This window comes from Mobula hypostoma (genome assembly GCF_963921235.1).
Source record: "Mobula hypostoma chromosome 30 unlocalized genomic scaffold, sMobHyp1.1 SUPER_30_unloc_6, whole genome shotgun sequence".
Taxonomy (NCBI): Eukaryota; Metazoa; Chordata; class Chondrichthyes; order Myliobatiformes; family Myliobatidae; genus Mobula; species Mobula hypostoma.
Window position 1 is genome coordinate 56,180 of NW_026948163.1, and position 25,829 is coordinate 82,008.

Sequence of the window (25,829 nt, forward strand, 5' to 3'; positions counted from 1 at the left end):
AACCTTCCTGAACACACCTAGCAAACTCCAGCCCATCTAAACCCCTCGCTCTAGGGAGACTCTTCATCTCAGGTTCTCCGTATTTATTGCTTATTAATTTATTGCTTTATTGTATCTATTATTATTTCCTTCGTTTTGTGTTTGCGCAGTTTTTGTCGTTTGTTGCAAACTGGTTCAGCGCCCAAGTTGGTGTGGTCTGTCATTAAACCTGTTATGAATATTATTCTAATATGGATTAATTGAGTATTCTCGCAAGAAAATGAATATCAGGGGTGTATATAAATAGAGTTGTATATATAATCATGCACTTTGATAATAAATTTAATTTGAACTTTGATATTAAACCAGCTTCTAAGGACAGGATCCCTTTAAATCGTGGCCCCGCCTCTCTCACGACAGGGGGCGGGCGGACGCTGCGGGGGTTCAGCGGGAGACGCGCATGCGTCGGGCGACGTGGCAGTCACGTGGGTTCGGCTGACGGCAGCAGGTCTCCGCTCGAGCGCGGGGGGAGGGGGATCGGGAAGACGTGTCTGGTGCCGCCATCGACGCTGAGAGAGACCGGAGGCCGGCGAACCTTCCGTTCAGTCGCCAACGAAGCGACGCCGTCGAGCTGGTGGGGGCGGCCGGTCAGCCATCGGAAAGACTCCGAGCCCGGGGTGGTGAGTCTTCCTCGTCCCGACGTTAAACCGGGGGGGCCGTTAAAGGGAGGTGGGAGGGACGGAGGGAGCGGGGCAGGTGATGGACGCTCGGCTCGTCCAATAGCTGTGTGGTCATGCTCTGAAGCGTCCAATCAAAGGGCGAGAAGGCTGGTGAGGTGGCCGTCACTCGACAACGTTATGTCGCCCCGACGCTACCAGTCAAACCCTGTGAGTCAGTTTTAATGTATTTAATCTCTTTGCCTCTCCTTTCCTTTCCCCCCTCCCCGCGCCGCAGGGGGCGACCTGCTCCGTCCCCGCCGGCTCTCAGTTACCGTGCCTGTTTTTTCCGGTGTCAGGCTGCGGTTGTGTCATCTGTAGCCACTGGCTTTGGGCTGAGGCTTGACATGGAACGGGCTGGACAAAATCTGCGGTTGCTGGAAATCCGAGCAACACAGTCTCTCTGACCCAGCATGATTCCAGAATCCACAGACAGAGTGGATGTGGAGAGGATGTTTCCTACGGTGGGGGAGAATGGGACCAGAGGACAGATAGAGTGGATGTGGAGAGGATGTTTCCTATAGTGGGGGAGTCTAGGACCAGAGGACACAGATAGAGTGGATGTGGAGACGATGTTTCCTATAGTGGGAGTGTCTAGGACCAGAGGGCACAGATAGAGTGGATGTGGAGAGGATGTTTCCTGTAGTGGGGGAGTCTAGGTCCAGAGGACACCGATAGAGTGGATGTGGAGAGGATGTTTCCTATAGCTGGGGAGTCTAGGACCAGAGGACACAGATAGAGTGGATGTGGAGAGGATGTTTCCTATAGTGGGGGAGTCTAGGACCAGAGGACACAGATAGAGTGGATGTGGAGAGGATGTTTCCTATAGTGGGAGTGTCTAGGACCAGAGGGCACAGATAGAGTGGATGTGGAGAGGATGTTTCCTATAGTGGGGGAGTCTAGGATCAGAGGACACAGATAGAGTGGATGTGGAGAGGATGTTTCCTGTAGTGGGGGAGTCTAGGTCCAGAGGACACCGATAGAGTGGATGTGGAGAGGATGTTTCCTATAGCTGGGGAGTCTAGGACCAGAGGACACAGATAGAGTGGATGTGGAGAGGATGTTTCCTATAGTGGGGGAGTCTAGGACCAGAGGACACAGATAGAGTGGATGTGGAGAGGATGTTTCCTATAGTGGGAGTGTCTAGGACCAGAGGGCACAGATAGAGTGGATGTGGAGAGGATGTTTCCTATAGTGGGGGAGTCTAGGATCAGAGGACACAGATAGAGTGGATGTGGAGAGGATGTTTCCTGTAGTGGGGGAGTCTAGGTCCAGAGGACACCGATAGAGTGGATGTGGAGAGGATGTTTCCTATAGCTGGGGAGTCTAGGACCAGAGGACACAGAGTGGATGTGGAGAGGGTGTTTCCTGTAGTGGGGGAGTCTAGGACCAGAGGACACAGATAGAGCGGATGTGGAGAGGATGTTTCCTATAGCTGGGGAGTCTAGGACCAGAGGACACAGATAGAGTGGATGTGGAGAGGATGTTTCCTGTAGTGGGGGAGTCTAGGTCCAGAGGACACCGATAGAGTGGATGTGGAGAGGATGTTTCCTATAGCTGGGGAGTCTAGGACCAGCGGACACAGATAGAGTGGATGTGGAGAGGATGTTTCCTATAGTGGGGGAGTCTAGGACCAGAGGACGCAACCTCAGAATAGAGGGACGTCCAATTAGAAGAGAGATGAGGAGGAATTTCTTTAGCCAGAGGGTGATGAATCTGTGGAATTCATTGCCACAAACAGCTGGTGTATTTTAAGTGGAGGCTGGTTGGTTTTTGATTCATCAGGACTTCAAAGGTTATGGAGAGAAGACAGGAGAATGGGGTTAAGATCGAATGGTGGAGTAGACTCGATGGGCTGACTTGCTTATACCCATGTCTTATACCCAGCAACTTACTATGAAGTAGATTGCTGATTGCAGTTTGCCAGCCATCCCATGCACAGCGATATTACATGGATCATCTGTTTTTAATGATGGTGCTTGAGTCAGGACAAAGGGGGGAGGGATGAGCCTCCTTTCCTTTCCCCCCTTCCGTGCCCTCCGGAGGTACATTGGTCCCTGCGTTCAGGGCAAGAGCACACGTACAGCATTGTGCTCCTGTCGTATGGTGCTGGATGAGATCCGAAACCAGGGTTTAATGGGCCGAATGGTTTAATTCTGCCCCCACCTTGTGCTTGTGCCTTCATCTGTTGCCTTCACTGATGACTACAAAGGGCACTGAGGTTGGAAAGCAGCAGCGAACATCAGGGACTCCCACCACCCAGGACATGCTCTCATCTCGCCGCTGCCATCAGGTAGAAGGTACAGGAGCCTCAGGTCCCACACCACCAGGTTCAGGAACAGTTATTACCCTCAACCATCAGGCTCCTGAACCAGTGAGGATAACCTCAACTCTGAACTGATTCCATCGGGAAGGAGGTACAGGAGCCTCAGGTCCCACACCACCAGGTTCAGGAACAGTTATTACCCTCAACCATCAGGCTCCTGAACCAGTGAGGATAACTTCACTTGCCCCATCACTGAAATGCTCCCACAACCTATGGACTCAAGGACTCTTCATCTCATGTTCTCAATATTTATTGCTTATTTATTTATTTTTATTACTTAGTTTTTTTCCTTTTGTATTTGCACAGTTGGTTGTCTTTTGCGCACTGGTTGTCTGTCCTGTTGGGTGCAGCTTTTGTTGATTCTATTATGGTTATAGGATTTACTGAGTATGCCTGCAAGAGAATGAATCTGTTGGTTGATAAATATGGTGATTTATACTTTTCCTATAAATGCTGCCTGGCCTGCTGCGTTTCACCAGCATTTTGTGTGTGTTGCCTGTACTTTTACCTTTGACAATTGTAAAAGGTTCTGTAGAATTAGGGGATAAAATGCAAGGGAGTTTTCCATAACTCATGAGCAGAAATTATTTATAATCAGCACATCTGGTTGTGGGAACTTGAAATGGGTCTGCATTTCCCTGTTAGCATGTTGTACAGTATAATTAGCTGGTTACAAAGTTAATGGGGAGGGACTTCAAGCTGTAGAAATTGTCTATTTAAATATTACTGTTTCTTCACAGTTATTAATAGACAGACTCATTGCATGGTATCACCTGCTAATCTTCAAGCTCGAGCGAACCTTGCACTGGATATTTCCATGAATTTGCGTCATGCTTGGTTTCAAAGTACTGGGTGTTTTCTTCAAGGCAGCACTTCAATGTCAGCTTGATGTTATTGTTGCTAAATGTGTGGTACAGCTCCCTTGCCTTGCAGCCAGGGAGCTGAAAGTTTGAGAATCTACGTGGGGGTTGAGTGTCCACAGTCATTAGGTGCACCTGCTTGTTAATGCAGATATCTAATCGGCATGCAGACGTGGTCAAGAGGTTCAGTTGTTGTTCAAACCGAACACCAGAATGGGGAGGAAATGTGATCTGACTGACTTTGATCATGGTGCCAGATGGGGTGGTTTCAGTATCTCAGAAACTGCTGATCTCCTGGGATCTTCTCTCTCACACACACACACACACACACACACACACACACACACACAACAGTCTCTAGAGTCTACAGAGAATGGTGTGAAAAACAGAAGACATCCAGTGAGCAGCAGTTCTGTGGGTGAAAACGCCTCGTTAATGAGAGAGGTCAGACAAGAATGGACAGACTGGTTCAAGCTGACAGAATCGCGCAAAGGGCCAAAAACACCGAATAGAAAACATCACAGTACCATTGAAACAGTTGTTGTTCAGAGCAAACATCAGAATCGGGAAGAAATGTGACGAAAGTGACTCTGACCCCAGAATGATTGGTGGGGCCATGTTTGAGTAGCTCAGAAACTGCTGATCTCCTGGAATTGTCATGCAGAGTTTACAGAGAATGGTGTGAAAAACAAAATAAAACATCCAGTGAGCGGCTGTTCTGTGGGTGAAAATGCCCTGTTAATGAGAGAGGTCAGAGGAGAATGGCCAGACTGGATCAAACTGACAGTAACTCAAATAACCACACGTTACAACAGCAGTGTGCAGAAAAACGTCTCTGAACACACAAGACGTTGAACCCTGAAGTGGACGGGCTACAGCAGCAGAAGCCCATGAACATACACTTGGTGGCCATTTTGTTAGGTACAGGAGGACGCTGATCAAAGTGGTCAGTGAGCAATCTGGTCTGATAACCCGGTGGAAGGTAGAGATTTTAACTCTCATCTGCACATTCGGTAGAATGTAAGAGGAAAAGTGTTTTCTCTTCCTTCTGAAACACAGCCACAGCAGTTTGTACAATAAGACTGTGCGCAGTTTGGCTGCATTCAAAGTATTCCTTATGTAGTGAAGTGGTTGGGGATGTGAATAGAGTCATTTTTGCAGGTTTGCTCTTTCAGCGTTTGGTGGGACTTTCAGGCAAATGTGTACTGCTTTATCAGACTGGGTATGCTGAACTGGTTTTCTGCCTAATTATTTGGTACGGATGGAGGCAGATGTGACCACACTGGCCTTTTCACTTTGGGATTTACATATGGGATCTGTGCTTTGAACAGTTGGGAACAGACATAGCTGTGTAACTGTGTGGAGTTGCAGAGTCTTATTGGCAACTCAGGCAGACAGACTGTTCCCTGGATGGAGCATTTAACCCACAGTAAAAACTCCCAGGTATGTTTGAGACTGAGGACCATAAACGTTGGAGCAGAATTAGGCCATTCTGCCCATCAAGCCTACCCCACCATTCAATCATGGCTGATTTGGAGCAATGAATGCCACAGATTCACCACCCTCTGGCAAAAGAAATGCTCCTCTTCTCTGTTCCAAAGAAACGTCCTATTATGTTTCCTATGCCTTCTGGTCCAAGACTCTCCCAGCCCTTCCAGTCTGTGCCAAACTGTTATTCTGGCTCATCCCATCCGGACCATAGCCCTCCATACCCCTTCCATCCAAATTTCTTCAGTCATCCACTACTTCCAGCGGAAATACTCGAACCATGCTCTTGAGAGAAGTATAATTAACCTTTCACACTTAACCTATGACCTCTAGTTGTGGTCTCAATGGGAAAAGCCTGCTTGCATTTACCCTCTCAATACCCCTCATTATTTTATATACCTCTATGAAATCTTTCCTCATTCTACGAGGGGAACCGTTCAGAGCCGTGTCCAGGATGGATGTGCGTGGCCTTCTAGTGTCCAGTGTTACAGGCTGTGAAAAGGGGAAGTGCTGTGTGCTGTTGGTGTTCTGCTTCGACAGGCAATCTCAGATGCAGGCACCTTGTGGCCGTGACAGCTGCTGTGCTTGGGGTGCGAGGCTTTCATTCATCCCAGGGTCAAAGGGAAGGGAAGTGATACAAACGTATTGGGCAACGGAAACAGGCCATTGCTGAGTGCTCGTTTCCCAGTTAAACATACGGATATTGCAGCATAGCTGTTGTTGTTGAGTGGCTCGCCGAGCCGGCTTGTTAGCTTGCAGATGTTTCGTTACCCAGCAGCAACATCATCAGTGCATTTATTCATTGAAGGACATCGTGGAATTCAAGCTGCACCCCCCGCCCCCCCCGCCGGCAATCCCCTGAGTTAACCCGAGCCCCACCCCAACCTACCAACCGGTACATCTTTAGACTGTCGGAGGAAACCCACATGGTCAAGGGGGAAACGTGTAATCCCTTACAGGCAGTGTTGGGAATTGAACCTGGGTCGTCTGCACTGTAAATTGCAGTGCTAACCACTACACAGCATGTCAACCCAGCACAGTTACTAAACGAACCACACTATGCCCAGAGTCGTCTGCAATTCTGAGTCTTTCAGAACTAGTGAGTATAGGTCGCTGAAGTCCTCACATAGACGAAGTGACAGAGAATCTGTGAGTACAGGGTGCAGGTTTCTGGTGAATTAGTTTAGAGATTTGAAAGTGAAAGTGTCATTAACTCGTCTGAATTGTCGTCATCTGGTAGGCATGAAAAATGCTAGGGTTAATCTAGTCAGAGTTAACTCCGTAGGCGATTGATTTAGTTTCTTGTGCATACCTTCTAAAGAATGAGGGTGTGTACTGGTTGTGAGTAAATCAATTCTGAACTGGGAGGACAAAACTGCCGTTTATATCACACACCACATCAAGTTCCTTTCACACCTCATCCCAAGCTGACAGCTATGTTGGCTTCCCATCAGGGAAATGTAGTTTAAAATGTAAACGCCCCCCCCCATGACTTTTCCTGTCTCTTAGCAACCAGTCTTGCAATTATTAGGAAGAAAGGTCTTCGCCCGAAATGTCTTTCCTGTCGTTGCTGTTTGGTCTGCTGAGTTCCTCCAGCATTTTTGTGTCTGTTTTGGATCTCCAGGATCAGCAGGATTTCTCATGTTTATTACTGTTGTGTTATTATTATCAAATATACTGAGGTACAGTGAATTCCTGTTGTGTTATTATCAAATATACTGAGGTACGGTGAAAAACTTGGTTTTGCATTCCAACTATCAAGGTCATCTCCTCACACCAGTACTTCAAGGTAGTGCAAGGGAGAAGCAATAACTGAATGCAGAATAGAGTGTTACAGTTACACAGAAGGTGTAACGCATGCAGATTACCGGGTGCAAGGGCCATAACAAGGTAGATTGTGAGGTCAAGAATCGATCTTAATCTAGGGACGGGGTGACCCCAGCCATTATCAATACTCGTCAGAGATTTTCTGCCTGGAGTCAGCGGTCACATAACAAGGACTTGTGATGTGCACCGGCTGCTCATACGACCATCCACCACCTGCTCCCACGGCTTCACATGACCCTGATCGGGTGGGGAGGCTTAGCTAAGATTTAGATTTGTAGACTATGAGGACGCAGTCCTCTTTTATTGTCATTTAGTAATGCATGCATTAAGAAATGGTACAATGTTCCTCCAGAATGATATCACAGAAACACAAGATAAACCAAGACTAAAAAAACTGAGAAAAACCACATCATTATAACGTATAGTTACAACAGTACAAAGCAATACTGTAATTAGATAAAGAACAGGCCATGGGCAGGGTAAAAATAACTCTCAAAGTCTTTCAAAAGTAGGTTCTACTCCTTGCCCACGGGTGACCTCTGGGCTAGCAGTAGGAAGGAGCACCTTACACCTCCTTTGATAGAGATGTATCTCCACCCTGCCACCAATACTCTGATAATAAACTTCAGTTTGACCTTGTATAGCGGGGGCTGAGGGTGCATCTATTGAGAATTCTCAGTAAGGATTTTCAGGTCTGCCTGGTTTCCTTTGTCCTGTGATAATCAGCTTCCTCGACCCTATGGGAAGAGAGTCTGCACAGATGTAGTGTAGTTCATAATCTCGGGACCCTGGCGCACTCTACAGTGCTGAAGTAACCGTCACAGTGATATGCTGAAGTAACAGTCAACGGCCGATATGCGGACTGGCCGTGATTGTCAGATTATGCTGAAGAAACCGTCACAGTGAACAGCGGCCGATATGCGGACTGGCTGAGATTATCAGATTACGCTGATACTGATGGATAGTGATGAAGAAATCAGGGAATCTCACTGATCTGCACTTTTTAAGGGATATTGCAACCAGGAACTCACCTTCAAAGTTACTTTACGAATTTGCTCTCTTGGTGCACATCACCAAAGATCTGATTTCCGCTATCCTCGCCCTGCCAGCACTGTCTTTCTGCTGTTGTGCTCTATGACTCTATACTAGGCAAAATGATCCAGAATAAATTACGCCTCAGAATACAGATTAGGTTGTTGCTGTTTTGGAATTCTGCTCTGCATGTTTTGGGAGCTGCGTTTGCCATTTGGCTATGAGAGCTAAGAGCGCTCCCTAATATTGAAATGTTGTGATACAGATCAATGATGTGGTTAGAGTTGAGGCAGTTCCCATCCTGACCTATGCTGAGGTGTTGGGACTTTGGCGATGAACTGTGGAGGGGGAAACTTCTCCTGCCGATGCGTGGGAAAAGTCTAATTCACTTTGTCGACTCAGCCAGCTCCATCACAGCCACGTTCCTCCCCACCATCAAGAGGCAGTGTCTCAGTACAAACCCTCTTCTGGTCTCCAACCGGAACACGCTGCTTCTCATGGGTATCATTGGGGTGGAAATCAGGAACCTGAAGGCCCACAGTGAATGATTTTGGAAATCTGTTGGGAGCAGAGGATGTTGGGAGTGGTGAGCGTGGAGAGCCGCGCGCAGGGGGGGAATGGGTGGGTGGTGAGGGTGTGGGACAGGAGGCAGAGAAGGAGTGTCAGGGGTGGGTACAGACACACCCAGCCCTGAGACACCAGGCAAGGTCATTTGATTCCAAACAATTGGTTTATTGATCATTACAGAATGTCTCTCTGGTGCTTCCCGCTCCCTCCCCTCTCCCTTCCCCTTTTCCCCAACATGGTTAGGTACATTTAAGAGATTCTGAGATAGGCACATGGATAATGGAAAAATGGAGGGTTATGTGGGTGGGAAGGGTTAGATTGCTCTTGAGCACATTAAAATGTCAGGGCAAAGGGTCTCGGCCCGAAACGTCGACTGTGCTTCTTCCAATGGATGCCATCTGGCCTGCTGCGTTCCACCAGCATTTTGTGTGTGTTGCTTGAATTTCCAGCATCTGCAGATTTCCTCGTGTTTTGCACAGTACTGTAGTAATTTTATGTATTGCACTGTACTGCTGTCACAAAAAAAACAAATTTCATGACGTGTGAGTGATGATAAACCTGATTCTGATCTGGGTCTCTGTTGTGGACTGAGAGTGGGAAGGGGGCAGGGAGAGGGGAATCATGGTTGGGAAAAGGGGAAGGGAGAGGGGAGGGAGCGGGAAGTACCAGAGAGACATTCTGTAATGATCAATAAACCAATTATTTGGAATCAAATGACCTTGCCTGGTGTCTCAGGGCTGGGTGTGTCTGTACCCACCCCTGACACTCCTTTCTGCCCCCTGCCCCCCCTCCTCGCAGCAATCCACCCTCACCATTCCCAACATCATTTGTTCCCACCAGATTTACAAACTGGCTCTCCGCTCCACGTTGACAAATACAGGTCTGTGCAAAAGTCCCAGGCAACCGAGCGATATATTTATGTGCCTAAGTCCTTTGCACAGAACTGTAGAAAGAATTTGTTGTATTGCTGACCTCAATGTCCCAAAAGGCCACTGGAGTACTTTAAATACAGTTATTTCTGTAATTTGCTAACAGCAAACTTCCACCTGCCACATTTAAATAAATATGAATATATTTTCTGGATCTGCCTGAAGGAGGAAATGAGTGATATAATTTTCTCGATAAAATGATGTTGTGACCATTCGCATGGTGAATAGAGGGGATCAATTTTGAAGGACTCATTACAACTCAGATGAACGACAGATGGAAGACCGTGATCGCTCACGTCATACAACCCGACACATGACGACGATGATCGGTCTGGAACAGTAACTCTGATCGCTCATGTCATACAACACGGCACACGACGATGATGATGATCAGTCTGGAACAGTAACTGATCGCTCATGTCATACAACACGGCACATGACAATGATGATCGGTCTGGAACAGTAACTGATCGCTCATGTCATACAACACGGCACATGACGATGATGATCGGTCTGGAACAGTCTGATCGCTCATGTCATACAACACGGCACATGACGATGATGATGATCGGTCTGGAACACTGTAGATTCACTCTCCACAGATGCTGACTGAACTGCTGAGTATTTGCAGCACATCTCATTTTAGTTCAGAGTTTCAACCACCTTCTCTCTGTTGCTTGTCAAGCCATGCAACAAATAGCTCGATAATTTGTTTCCCGTGATTGCCTAGAAAACTAGTAAGGGACAATTATCCGTCCCCCGCTGTGTGGTGGAGTTACACTCAGTACAGGAATGGAACTGACTTTTAAGATTCATCCGTGTGGAAACTCTGTGTGTTCATCCTGAGGGGTGCTCAAGGACACAGTAGTGTAGTGGTTAGCACAACGTTTTACAGTACCAGTGACCCGGGTTCGATTCCCATTCCACGGTAGTGTAGTGGTTAACACAACGTTTTACAGCAAACAACAGGAATTCTGCAGATGCTGGAAATTCAAGCAACACACATAAAAGTTGCTGGTGAACGCAGCAGGCCAGGCAGCATCTATAGGAAGAGGCGCAGTCGACGTTTCAGGCCGAGACCCTTCGTCAGGACTAACTGAAGGAAGAGTGAGTAAGGGATTTGAAAGCTGGAGGGGGAGGGGGAGATGCAAAATGATAGGAGAAGACAGGAGGGGGAGGGATGGAGCCGAGAGCTGGACAGGTGATAGGCAAAAGGGGATACGAGAGGATCATGGGACAGGAGGTCCGGGAAGAAAGACGGGGGGGGGGGTGACCCAGAGGATGGGCAAGAGGTATATTCAGAGGGACAGAGGGAGAAAAAGGAGAGTGAGAGAAAGAATGTGTGCATAAAAATGAGTAACAGCTGGGGTACGAGGGGGAGGTGGGGCCTAGCGGAAGTTAGAGAAGTCAATGTTCATGCCATCAGGTTGGAGGCTACCCAGACGGAATATAAGGTGTTGTTCCTCCAACCTGAGTGTGGCTTCATCTTTACAGTAGAGGAGGCCGTGGATAGACATGTCAGAATGGGAATGGGATGTGGAATTAAAATGTGTGGCCACTGGGAGATCCTGCTTTCTCTGGCGGACAGAGCGTAGATGTTCAGCAAAGCGGTCTCCCAGTCTGCGTCGGGTCTCACCAATATATAAAAGGCCACATCGGGAGCACCGGACGCAGTATATCACCCCAGTCGACTCACAGGTGAAGTGATGCCTCACCTGGAAGGACTGTTTGTCTATGCCTGCCTTTTTGTTGGGTTTGTGGAACAATCTATGTTCCGTGCCTATTCTGGTATCTGTCCCCCACTTTTCCTTCGCTACATCGACGACTGCATTGGCGCTGCTTCCTGCACGCATGCAGAACTCGTTGACTTTATTAACTTTGCCTCCAACTTTCACCCTGCCCTCAAGTTTACCTGGTCCATTTCCGACACCTCCCTTCCCTTTCTAGATCTTTCTGTCTCTGTCTCTGGAGACAGCTTATCCACTGATGTCTACTATAAGCCTACTGACTCTCACAGCTAGCTGGACTATTCCTCTTCTCACCCTGTCTCTTGCAAAAATGCCATCCCCTTCTCGCAATTCCTCCGTCTCCGCCGCATCTGCTCTCAGGATGAGGCTTTTCATTCTAGGACGAGGGAGATGTCTTCATTTTTTAAAGAAAGGGGCTTCCCTTCCTCCACTATCAACTCTGCTCTTAAACGCATCTCCCCCATTTCACGTACATCTGCTCTCACTCCATCCTCCCACCACCCCACTAGGAATAGGGTTCCCCTGGTCCTCACCTACCACCCCACCAGCCTCCGGGTCCAACATATTATTCTCCGTAACTTCCGCCACCTCCAACGGGATCCCACCACTAAGCACATCTTTCCCTCCCCCCCTCTCTCTGCATTCCGCAGGGATCGCTCCCTACACAACTCCCTTGTCCATTCATCCCCCCCATCCCTCCCCACTGATCTCCCTCCTGGCACTTATCCGTGTAAGCGGAACAAGTGCTACACATGCCCTTACACTTCCTCCCTTACCACCATTCAGGGCCCCAAACAGTCCTTCCAGGTGAGGCATCACTTCACCTGTGAGTCGACTGGGGTGATATACTGCGTCCGGTGCTCCCGATGTGGCCTTTTATATATTGGTGAGACCCGACACAGACTGGGAGACCGCTTTGCTGAACATCTACGCTCTGTCCGCCAGAGAAAGCAGGATCTCCCAGTGGCCACACATTTTAATTCCACATCCCATTCCCATTCTGACATGTCTATCCACGGCCTCCTCTACTGTAAAGATGAAGCCACACTCAGGTTGGAGGAACAACACCTTATATTCCGTCTGGGTAGCCTCCAACCTGATGGCATGAACATTGACTTCTCTAACTTCCGCTAGGCCCCACCTCCCCCTCGTACCCCAGCTGTTACTCATTTTTATGCACACATTCTTTCTCTCTCTCTCCTTTTTCTCCCTCTGTCCCTCTGAATATACCTCTTGCCCATCCTCTGGGTCACCCCCCCCCCCGTCTTTCTTCCCGGACCTCCTGTCCCATGATCCTCTCGTATCCCCTTTTGCCTATCACCTGTCCAGCTCTCGGCTCTATCCCTCCCCCTCCTGTCTTCTCCTATCATTTTGCATCTCCCCCTCCCCCTCCAGCTTTCAAATCCCTTACTCACTCTTCCTTCAGTTAGTCCTGACGAAGGGTCTCGGCCTGAAACGTCGACTGCGCCTCTTCCTATAGATGCTGCCTGGCCTGCTGCGTTCACCAGCAACTTTTATGTGTGTTGCAACGTTTTACAGTACCAGTGACCCGGGTTCGATTCCCATCGCACGGTAGTGTAGTGGTTAACACAATGTTTTACAGTACCAGCGACCGGGGTTCGATTTCCATCGCAACGTTCTCCTTGTGACTGTGTGGGTTTCCTCCGGGTGCTTCGGTTTCCTTCCACAGTCTGAAGATGTACTGGCTGGTAGGTTAACTGGTCATTGTAACTTGTCCAGTGATTATGCTGATGTTAAATCGGGGGTTGCTGGGAGGTGCGGTTCATAGGGCCTGTCTGCACTGTATCCCAATAAATTAAAGATTGAAGATTAGCTTTATTTGTCACAAGTACATCGAAACATACAGTGGAATACGTCATTTGTGTTAAATCAAATCAGTGAGCATAGCCCAGAAGTGTGGCTGTGCTTGCGGTGCCAACGTAGCAGTCTAGTTCATAGACAGCTAAACGAGGTACAAAAGACAGCACGTATAGTCACACACAATGCAGACAGGTACACTCACAAATTACATTAACACAGGACCCTGAGTGACACGGCCTGAAGGTTGACAGCTGCTAGCTGCGTGTCTCTGTAAGACCGTACAAAGTTACTGACACTGTCGTAATGGAAGAAGCAGTGGTATAACTCTGTGAAACAGCAGCAATGAAAGTGACCAGCGCAGGATGATGCCCACAACTCGCTAACCCTGACGGTACATCTTCGGACTGTGGGAGGATACCTACACGGTCACGGGGAGAACCTGCAAACACCTCACAGACAGCAGTAGGAATTGAAAGCCAAACGGGATCGCTGACCCTGCCACCCTGGCTATTGGCTAGTCAGCTTTTCTTGTCGTGCAGTCAGATTTTAAAAAACCAATTAGTGTTACTGATGTGGCCCATTTACGATCACAGTCAACAGCACAGCAACAGAGCGAGTGGATGTATGCCAGGGAGGAAATGGGTGCAGATAAAAGGGTGCTGCACAGGTGAATTGCGACCGTTCACGTCATTACCTGCGTGATTGCTGAGTAGCTGTGCGGGCGAGGCAGAGTAATCTCCGAGATCAGATAACAATGTGTTCCAGCGTCTGTGCAAATCACTGAAAACTGGAGGGAGTCCTCTGTTGTTCGGGGCCGACCGTGGACATTCCATTCTAGCTGTTTACGTGATACGCAAGTCAGGGCAATACGATGTAGAGAGCAAGCTGCTGCCCGTATAGCAGACTCCCCCTCTCCACGCAGCTGATCGGCAAAGACCAACACAGTTTGGTACCAGCAGCGTTGCAGGAGTTGCCAGTCAGCACTGAACTCCAGTTTGGACTGCCTTAGGGACTCCAGCTCTGGATTTTTCCTTGGGGTTTACTCCCGAAGCCTTCCCCATGAGGGGGTCTAGCCGCAAGGCAGCGGGAGGTCTGAGATCAGTTTTCCTTCCAGATGAACTGCCACCCGTGGCGAACGAGCCCCATATGCCGAAAGCAACTGGTTTTAAGATGACAGTAACCCACCTTTGCTCCTTCTATCGGTAGAAGCTGTTCCACCAGTCTTAGTAGCTAAGCTACATGTGAAGGCGAGAAGCTGGATTTGATTGTCAGAGGCTATTTGAGACGCATGCCATTGGGAGCATTTAATAGGTAGTGGGAGCTCATCTCCACTAACACTCCCACCACCCCTGACTATGACAACCCTAAGGAACCCAGAACTTAAGAGACTATTGTTGTCCACCTCGGCTTCTTTTGTGGAAATCATAGTCGTGGGCCTACTATGTAATGAGAATCAGATTTATTATGGGAAGATGTGCCTGGGGGCTGTGGAAGTGAGCGAGGTCCTCAATGAATTCTTCTCTTTGGTATTCACCAATGAGAGGGAACTTGATGATGGTGAGGACAATATGAGTGAGGTTGATGTTCTGGAGCATGCTGATATTAAGGGAGAGGAGGTGTTGGAGTTGTTAAAATACATTAGGACGGATAAGTCCCCAGGGCCTGATGGAATATTCCCCAGGCTGCTCCACGAGGTGAGGGAAGAGATTGCTGAGCCTCTGGCTAGGATCCTTATGTCCTCGTTGTCCACGGGAATGGTACCCGAGGATTGGAGGGAGGCGAATGTTGTTCCCTTGTTCAAAAAAGGTAGTAGGGATAGTCCAGGTAATTATAGACCAGTGAGCCTTACGTCTGTGGTGGGAAAGCTGTTGGAAAAGATTCTTAGAGATAGGATCTATAGGCATTTAAAGAATCGTGGTCTGATCAGGGACAGTCAGCATGGCTTTGTGAAGCGCAGATCATGTCTAACAAGCCTGATAGAGTTCTTTGAGGAGGTGACCAGGCATATAGATGAGAGTACTGCAGTGGATGTGATCTATATGGATTTTAGTAAGGTATTTGACAAGGTTCCACACAGTAGACTTATTCAGAAAGTTAGAAGGCATGGGATCCAGGGAAGTTTGGCCAGGTGGATTCAGAATTGGCTTGCCTGCAGAAGGCAGAGGGTGGTGGTGGAGGGAGTACATTCAGATTCGAGGGTTGTGACTAGTGGTGTCCCACAAGGATCTGTTCTGGGACCTCTACTTATTGTGATTTTTTTTTTTATTAACGACCTGGATGTTGGAGTAGAAGGGTGGGTTGGCAAGTTTGCAGACGACACAAAGGTTGGTGGTGTTGTAGATAGTGTAGAGGATTGTCGAAGATTGCAGAGAGTCATTGATAGGATGCAGAAGTGGGCTGAGAAGTGGCAGATGAGTTCAACCCGGAGAAGTGTGAGGTGGTACACTTTGGAAGGACAAACTCCAAGGCAGAGTACAAAGTAAATGGCAGGATGCTTGGTAGTGTGGAGGAGCAGAGGGGTTTGGGGGTTCATGTCCACAGATCCCTGAAAGTTACCTCACAGGTAGATAGAGTAGTTAAGAAAGCTTATGGGGTGTTAGCTTTCATAAGTCGGGGGATAGAGTTTAAGAGTTGCAAGGTAATGATGCAGCTCTATAAAACTCTGGTTAGGCCACAATTGGAGTACTGTGTCCAGTTCTGGTCACCTCACTATAGGAAGGATGTGGAAGCATTGGAAAGGGTACAGAGGAGATTTACCAGGATGCTGCCTAGTTTAGGGAGTATGCATTATGATCAGAGATTAAGGGAGCTAGGGCTTTTTACTCTTTGGAGAGAAGGAGGATGAGAGGAGACATGATAGAGGTGTACAAGATAATAAGAGGAATAGATAGAGTGGATAGCCAGCGCCTCTTCCCCAGGGCACCACTGCTCAATACAAGAGGACATGGCTTTAAGGTAAGGGGTGGGAAGTTCAAGGGGGATATTAGAGGAAGGTTTTTTACTCAGAGAGTGGTTGGTGCGTGGAATGGACTGCCTGAGTCAGTGGTGGAGGCAGATACACTAGTGAAATTTAAGAGACTACTAGACAGGTATATGGAGGAATTTAAGGTGGGGGCTTATATGGGAGGCAGGGTTTGAGGGTCAGCACAACATTGTGAGCTGAAGGGCCTGTACTGTGCTCTACTATTCTATGTTCTATCACTGGTATGTGATGCAAAATTTGTTAACTTAGCAGCAGCAGTTCAATGCAATACATAATCTAGCAGAGAGAGAAAAAAATAAATAAAATAAAACATAATAATAAACAAGGAAATCAATATTGAATAGATTTTAAAAATGTGCAATAACAGAAATACTGTATATTAAAAAAAGTGAGGTAGTGTCCAAAGCTTCAATATCCATTTTGGAATCAGATGGCAGAGGGGAAGAAGCTGTTCCTGAATCGCTGAGTGTGTGCCTTCAGGCCTCTGTATCTCCTACCTGATGGTAACAGTGAGAAAAGGACATCATGCCCTGGGTGCTGGAGGTCTTTAATAATGGACGCTGCCTTTCTGAGACACTGATCCCTGCAGATGTCCTGGTGTCCTGACGAAGGGTTCCGGCTGGAAACGTCTGTTCTTTTCCATGGATGCTGCCTGACCTGCTGAGTTCCTCCAGCGTGTTGTGAGTGCTACTTTGTAGGCTAGTGCTCAAGATGGAGCTGACTAGATTTACAACCTTCTGCAGCTTCCTCCGGTCCTGTGCTGTAGCCCCTCCATACCAGACAGTGATGCAGCCTGTCAGAATGCTCTCCATGGTACAACTATAGAAGTTTTTGAGTGTATTTTTCGACATGCCAAATCTCTTCAAACTCCTAATAAAGTATAGCTGCTGTCTTGCCTTCTTTGTAACTACATCGGTACGTTGGGACCAGGTTAGATCCTCAGAGCTCTTGACACCGATGAACATGAATCTGCTCACTCTCTCCACTCCTGATCCCTCTATGAGGATTGGTATGTGCTCCTTCATCTTACCCTTCCTGAAGTCCACAATCAGCTCTTTCATCTTACTAACGGTGAGTGTCAGGTTGTTGCTATGGCACCATTCCGCCAGTTGGCATATTTCACTGCTGTACGCCCTCTCGTCACCACCTGAGATTCTACCAACAATGTGACACACCAGAATGTGTGACAACACTTGTAGGCTGCCCCCCCTCCCCCGGGCATGTTAGTTACTAACGCAAACTGCATATTTCACTGTATGTTTTGACGTACACATGATAAATAATATTGAATCTGGGGGTTTGGATTGAAACAAAATCAAAACATAACCAAAGTTGTCATGTCGGGGAGGCCCACTTTAACTTGGGGGCTGACAAAGGAACTTGCCAGCAACTTGGTGGTGGATTTCAGTAGCAAATGTGGTGTAATTCCTCTGAACAGTTTGACAATGAACTAGATGACTAAGGATTATCACCAGAGCTGAATAATGTGATCACACGACACACTTCTGTGAACAGTGATGCAAGTCTGTGCGGGGCCTGGTTTATTTACTGTGTACATATAAATGATCTGTAACTCTGGAGCATGAGTGCAGTGACTACAATTACAAATGATACAAAGGTTTTTATTTGAGTTACCTTGTATGATAAAATAAAATGTACCTCAGGACCCACACCACCGGGTTCAGGAACAGTTATTACCCCTCAACCATCAGGCTCCTGAACCAGTGAGGATAACCTCAACTCTGAACTGATTCCATCGGGAAGGAGGTACAGGAGCCTCAGGTCCCACACCACCAGGTTCAGGAACAGTTATTACCCCTCAACCATCAGGCTCCTGAACCAGTGAGGATAACCTCAACTCAACTTCACTTGCCCCATCACTGAAACGATCCCACAACCAATGGACTCACTTTCAAGGACTCTTCACCTCATGTTCTCAATTTTATTTATTTATTATTCTTTCTTTTCCTTTATATTTGTTGTCTTTTGCACGTTGATTGTTTATCCTTTCTGTTGAGTGTGGTCTGTCATTGATTCTTGGATTTATTGAGCATGCCTGCAGGAAAATGAATCTCCGGACTGTATATGGTGACATGTATCTATTTTGATAATAAATTTACTCTTAAGATGCAACAAGGAACAGGCCCTTCTGGGCCAACGAGCTGCACAGCCCAGCGACCTGCCTATTTAACCCTAGTCTAATTGCAGGACAATTTACTATGAGCGGTTAGCCTACTAAACAAATGTCTTTCGATTGTGGGAGGAGACCTGTATGTTCACGGGAAAGATCACCAAACTCCTTGCAGACAGCATTGGAATTGAACTCTGAATTCCAACTGCAATACCTCCGAGCTAACGACTGTGTTTCCGTATGGAATCGAGCTCTGAATTCCAACTGTAATACTACCACACTACCGGCTGTGTTTCGGTATGGAATCGAGCTCTGAATTCCAACTGTAACACTACCACACTACCGGCTGTGTTTCCGTATGGAATCGAGCTCTGAATTCCAACTGTAATACGACCACACTACCGGCTGTGTTTCCGTATGGAATTGAACTGTGAATTCCAGCTGTAACATTGCCACACTACCGGCTGTGTTTCCATATGGAATCGAGCTCTGAATTCCAACTGTAATACTACCACACTACCGGCTGTGTTTCCATATGGAATCGAACTGTGAATTCCAGCTGTAATACTACCTCCGAGCTAATGGCTGTGTTTCCGTATGGAATCGAGCTCTGAATTCCAGCTGTAATACTACCTCCGAGCTAACGGCTGTGTTTCCGTATGGAATCTAGCTCTGAATTCCAACTGTAACACTGCCACACTACTGGCTGTGATTCCGTATGGAATCGAACCGTGAATTCCAGCTGTAACACTGCCACACTAACGGCTGTGTTTCCGTATGGAATCGAGCTCTGAATTCCAACTGTAATACTACCACACTACCGGCTGTGTTTCCGTATGGAATCGAGCTCTGAATTCCAACTGTAACACTACCGGCTGTGTTTCCGTATGGAATCGAGCTCTGAATTCCAACTGTAATACTACCACACTACCGGCTGTGTTTCCGTATGGAATCGAGCTCTGAATTCCAACTGTAATATGACCACACTACCGGCTGTGTTTCCATATGGAATTGAACTGTGAATTCCAGCTATAACATTGCCACACTACCGGCTGTGTTTCCATATGGAATCGAGCTCTGAATTCCAACTGTAATACTACCACACTACCGGCTGTGTTTCCGTATGGAATCGAACTGTGAATTCCAGCTGTAATACTACTTCCGAGGTAACGGCTGTGTTTCCGTATGGAATCGAGCTCTGAATTCCAACTGTAACACTGCCACACTACCGGCTGTGTTTCCGTATGGAATTGAACCGTGAATTCCAGCTGTAACACTGCCACACTACCGGCTGTGTTTCCATATGGAATCGAACTCTGAATTCCAACTGTAATACTACCACACTACCGGCTGTGTTTCCGTATGGAATTGAGCTCTGAATTCCAGCTGTAACACTGCCACACTGCCGGCTGTGTTTCCGTATGGAATCGAGCTCTGAATTCCAGCTGTAACACTACCACACTACCGGCTGTGTTTCCGTATGGAATCGAGCTCTGAATTCCAGCTGTAACACTGCCACACTACCGGCTGTGTTTCCGTATGGAATCGAGCTCTGAATTCCAGCTGTAACACTGCCACACTACCGGCTGTGTTTCCGTATGGAATCGAGCTCTGAATTCCAACTGTAATACTACCACACTACCGGCTGTGTTTCCGTATGGAATCGAGCTCTGAATTCCAACTGTAATACTACCACACTACCGGCTGTGTTTCCGTATGGAATCGAGCTCTGAATTCCAACTGTAACACTACCGGCTGTGTTTCCGTATGGAATCGAGCTCTGAATTCCAACTGTAATACTACCACACTACCGGCTGTGTTTCCGTATGGAATCGAGCTCTGAATTCCAACTGTAATATGACCACACTACCGGCTGTGTTTCCATATGGAATTGAACTGTGAATTCCAGCTATAACATTGCCACACTACCGGCTGTGTTTCCATATGGAATCGAGCTCTGAATTCCAACTGTAATACTACCACACTACCGGCTGTGTTTCCGTATGGAATCGAACTGTGAATTCCAGCTGTAATACTACTTCCGAGGTAACGGCTGTGTTTCCGTATGGAATCGAGCTCTGAATTCCAACTGTAACACTGCCACACTACCGGCTGTGTTTCCGTATGGAATTGAACCGTGAATTCCAGCTGTAACACTGCCACACTACCGGCTGTGTTTCCATATGGAATCGAACTCTGAATTCCAACTGTAATACTACCACACTACCGGCTGTGTTTCCGTATGGAATTGAGCTCTGAATTCCAGCTGTAACACTGCCACACTGCCGGCTGTGTTTCCGTATGGAATCGAGCTCTGAATTCCAGCTGTAACACTACCACACTACCGGCTGTGTTTCCGTATGGAATCGAGCTCTGAATTCCAGCTGTAACACTGCCACACTACCGGCTGTGTTTCCGTATGGAATCGAGCTCTGAATTCCAGCTGTAACACTGCCACACTACCGGCTGTGTTTCCGTATGGAATCGAGCTCTGAATTCCAGCTGTAACACTGCCACACTGCCGGCTGTGTTTCCGTATGGAATCGAGCTCTGAATTCCAGCTGTAACACTGCCACACTGCCGGCTGTGTTTCCGTATGGAATCGAGCTCTGAATTCCAGCTGTAACACTAGCACACTATCGGCTGTGTTTCCGTATGGAATTGAGCTCTGAATTCCAGCTGTAACACTGCCACACTGCCGGCTGTGTTTCCATATGGAATCGAGCTCTGAATTCCAGCTGTAACACTGCCACACTACCGGCTGTGTTTCCGTATGGAATCGAGCTCTGAATTCCAGCTGTAATACTACCACACTATCGGCTGTGTTTCCGTATGGAATCGAGCTCTGAATTCCAGCTGTAACACTGCCACACTAATGGCTGTGTTTCCGTATGGAATCGAACTGTGAATTCCGGCTGTAACACTGCCACACTGCCGGCTGTGTTTCCGTATGGAATCGAGCTCTGAATTCCAGCTGTAATACTACCACACTACCGGCTGTGTTTTCGTATGGAATCGAGCTCTGAATTCCAGCTGTAACACTGCCACACTAATGGCTGTGTTTCCGTATGGAATCGAACTGTGAATTCCAGCTGTAACACTGCCACACTGCCGGCTGTGTTTCCGTATGGAATCGAGCTCTGAATTCCAGCTGTAACACTGCCACACTAATGGCTGTGTTTCCGTATGGAATCGAACTGTGAATTCCAGCTGTAACACTGCCACACTGCCGGCTGTGTTTCCGTATGGAATCGAGCTCTGAATTCCAGCTGTAACACTGCCACACTGCCGGCTGTGTTTCCGTATGGAATCGAGCTCTGAATTCCAGCTGTAACACTACCATACTACCGGCTGTGTTTCCGTATGGAATCGAACTGTGAATTCCAGCTGTAACACTGCCACACTGCCGGCTGTGTTTCCGTATGGAATCGAGCTCTGAATTCCAGCTGTAACACTGCCACACTAATGGCTGTGTTTCCGTATGGAATCGAACTGTGAATTCCGGCTGTAACACTGCCACACTGCCGGCTGTGTTTCCGTATGGAATCGAGCTCTGAATTCCAGCTGTAATACTACCACACTACCGGCTGTGTTTTCGTATGGAATCGAGCTCTGAATTCCAGCTGTAACACTGCCACACTAATGGCTGTGTTTCCGTATGGAATCGAACTGTGAATTCCAGCTGTAACACTGCCACACTGCCGGCTGTGTTTCCGTATGGAATCGAGCTCTGAATTCCAGCTGTAACACTACCACACTACCGGCTGTGTTTCCGTATGGACTCTTACAGATCACACAAACACAGAGCTGGAGCTTTGAAAGAAATGTCCAGTTAGTCCCAATTTTTGTCCTTGTAATTTTACATTTGGGTACTTATCTGATTCTGTGAATATGCTGGCACATCCCTTTTTGATTGGTATCCTCCGGATCATCGTAATGTGTCTTGGGAAGAGATTCTCAGTTTGCTTTTCTCTATTGTGTGCAAAGCGAGAATGACAATGGAGTATTAGGCTTAAATGTTTATACTGACCCTGTTAGCCACGGTACACACAGGCAACTTAAAAGTGCTAGAGCAACAAAGCAGGCCCGCCAGGGCAAAAACCATGCACACTCGAAAAGTGAGGGGCCCCACAGAGGCCTAATTGATCTGATATGGTACTTCTATCATATTAAATGCTTCTATCAACTCTTTCGCCTTTCCCTCCTCAAAGAAGGATGCTGACCTCCTTTGTCCCTCAACATTCTCAGACTTTATAAACCTGAATCCCCTGACTAAGCTGCAGTATTTCACCTTCATAATCAGTCAAGGTTTACGGAAGCTTTTGTGTTCTGTGGCTGTCCTGTTTGCTGTTATAATACTTGTTCTGACTGAAGTTTATATACGTCTGTCTGGTTTGCACCATTTGTAAAACTTTCTCATCTTGGCCTTATCTCCTTTACAAGGCTCTTAGCCTGAACTGTTGACGGTTTGCTCTCCTGCCTGACTTCCTGAGTTCCTTCAGCGTTTTGTGTGTGCCTTTATTTTCTCGTTCTTCCTTTTGTTAAATCGTACTGAGGACCACAGTTCACTGCCCTCGTGTGCATTGCCTTGATTTCCTTATCATCAGTGCTCACCCCCCTTGTCCTTACCTACCACCCATGAGCCTCCGCATCTAGCACACCATCCTCTGCAGCTACCGCCATCTCCAAAGGGATCCTACAACTAAACATACCTTTACCTTCCCCCCCCCTTGCTTTCCGCAGGAATCACTACTCTGTGATTTCCCTTGTCCACTTGTCCCTACCCGCTAATCTCCCCCCCCAGCACTTACCCCTGCACCTGCCCATTCACCTCCATTCTGGGCCCCCAACAGTCCTTCCAGATGAGGTAGCAGTTCGTCTGCAAATCTGATAGGGTCATCTATTGTGTCTGGTGCTTCCGATGTGGCCTCCTCTACAGTGGTGAAACCCGTTGTAAATTTGGGACTGCTTTGTTGAGCACCTCCACTCCATATCCCAAAAGCCAGAAATTCACCTGTGGCCAAACAATTTATTTCTGATTCCCGTTCCAAGAAGACTTAAGTGTTCTGAGGGTGGTGTCATTGTTCTTGAGCTAAGAGAAGGCCACCCTCAGGGTGGAGGAGCAACACCTTGTATTCCGCCTGAGTACTCTGAGTACGCCTTGTACTCCAACCTGATGGCATGAATATCGATTTCTCCTTCTGGTTTAAAAAAAGTCCCCATCCCCTTCCTCCTCCTTCTATTTGCCACTCTGGGTCTTGCGTCTTCTCACCTGGCTATCAGCTCCCCCTGGGCCCCCTCCTCCTCCTTTATCTTCCCCACCCACCTGACACATTCGCCTTCTATCCTTCTCCTCCTCCCCACACCTTTTTTGTTCTGGCACACACAAAGCAGTACACAGAAAATGCTGGAGAAACTCGGCAGGTCAGGCAGCATCCATGGAGGGGAATAAACAGTTGATGTTTTACGCCGAGACCCCTCATCAGGACTCTGCTTGATTCCAGCAAATTTAGTATGGTCCTAAAACCTTCCTGTACGGTTCTTGGAGGTTTATTGATGCCCTGATTAATCAACAACCTAAGTTTATCGGGAGAAGGCAGAAGAATGGGGTTGAGAGGGTTAATAAATCAGCCTCAATGGAATGGTGGAACAGGGTCGATGGGCTGAATGGCCCACTTCTGTTTCTATGTCTTGTGGTATTTTCTCAAATAGCTTTGCTGTGTTTGGCCCTATTTATCTTATCAAACTACTGTATCTGTCACCAACCTACTGTATACTTAGTTTTTGTATTTAAAATTGGTTGTAACTCTGCTTGGGCATCAGACACACTTTTACTTTACACTTAATTTGTGTGTGAGAATGCGACATTCTGTACGTGGTGAGCCAGCTGGATGAGTGGACATGCTGATAATTTTGTTTTCATCGCTACAATTTGAAACATAGAAAACCTGCAGCACAATACAGGCCCTTCGGCCCACAATGCTGTGCCGAACATGTACTTTAGAAATTACCTAGGGTTACCCATAGCCCTCTATTTTTCTAAGCTTCACATACCTATCCAGGAGACTCTTAAAACACCCTATCGTATCCGCCTCCACCACCGTTGCCGGCAGCCCATTGCACGCACTCACCATTCTCTGCATAAAAAACATACCCCTGACATCTCCTCTGTACCTATTTCCAAGCACCTTAAAACTGTGCCCTTCCGTGTTAGCCATTTCAGCCCTGAGAAAAAGCCCTGGGACTATCCACACGATCAACGCCTCTCATCATCTTAAACACCTTGGCTCTTTGTCCAATTTATTGTTGAAAATGCCTTCAAGTTTAATGTTTTCTGACTGGTCATATATACAACCAAATGAGACCATGGTAGCACCCACACAACATGTATCACACGCAGCACCTAAACAAAATATTACACCTTAATTAGGTTCATGTAATTCAAAATGCATGTGGTAAAGAGTTATTCTGTCCAGTTCTGTTGACCCGCACCTAGACCATAACCCATCATACCCCTCCCATCCATGTACCTGTCCAGACTTGATTGGGATGCATCCCAAAGTCTGACTATCTTGATCATTCTGCTTGTGTGACTTGAGGTAGTGAGTAATGTTAGTTCATTACTTGCATTTGAGGGTACCTCTGAAATGATCAGGCCCAGCCAGCACTTAGGGCACCGAGCACTCCTCTACCTTAAACAGGAGAACTTCTGCAGGTACTGGAAATGCAAAACAACACACAGAAAATGCTGGAGGAACCCAGCCGGTCAGGCAGCATTGATGGAAATGAGTAAGCAGAACTGGAGAGGAAGGGGGAAGGCGTCAGAATAAAATGTAGGGGGTGGGGAAGGAGGATAGCTGGAAGGTGATGGGTGACGCCAGGTGGGTGGGAAAGGTCAAGGGCTAGAGAGGAAGAAGTCTGATAGGTGAGTGGACCGTGGGAGAAAGGGAAGGAGGAGGGGAGACAGGGGAGGTGTGAAGAGGTCAGAGTGGGGAATAACAGAAGAGGGGAGGGGAGGGAGGAGAAATCAGTACTCATGTCATCAGGTTGGAGGCCATTCAGATGGACTACAAGGTGTTGCTTCTCCAACGTGAGGTACAAGAGGAGGCTGTGGACCGACATATGGGAATGGGAATTAAAACGTTTGGCCGGTGTAATGCAAATTTTGTCTCTTGTAAGATCCCATTTGTAACCGCTATACCTTGGGCATCTGGACCCTAAGCTTTGTAATTCTCTCCACAGTACACCGATCCTCCCTCCTGCAATGGTCACCAGCCTTGCGCCCCCTTCCAGCAGCAAGCACATGTACCAGAAGTGCAGTCACAAAAAATCAGCCTCACATGATTCAGTCATGCTCTCCTCTCACTGTTCCCATCGGGAAGGAGGTACAGGAGCCTCGGGTCCCACACCACCAGGTTCAGA

At 47.5% G+C, this 25,829-nt stretch overlaps 1 protein-coding gene across 2 annotated transcripts in view; it reads left to right on the forward strand.

The window, feature by feature from the left end:
* The first annotated feature begins 454 nt into the window (after positions 1–454).
* stx5a (syntaxin 5A) overlaps positions 455–25,829 on the forward strand; it is a 54,405-nt gene continuing 29,030 nt past the window's right edge. The window contains exon 1 of one of the 2 annotated variants that reach the window (XM_063039227.1): positions 455–659. The gene's annotated coding sequence lies outside the window, so the exon portion shown is untranslated. Of the gene's footprint in view, positions 660–777; positions 867–25,829 lie in introns of those variants that run through there. The other variant, XM_063039229.1, reaches the window with a different exon arrangement.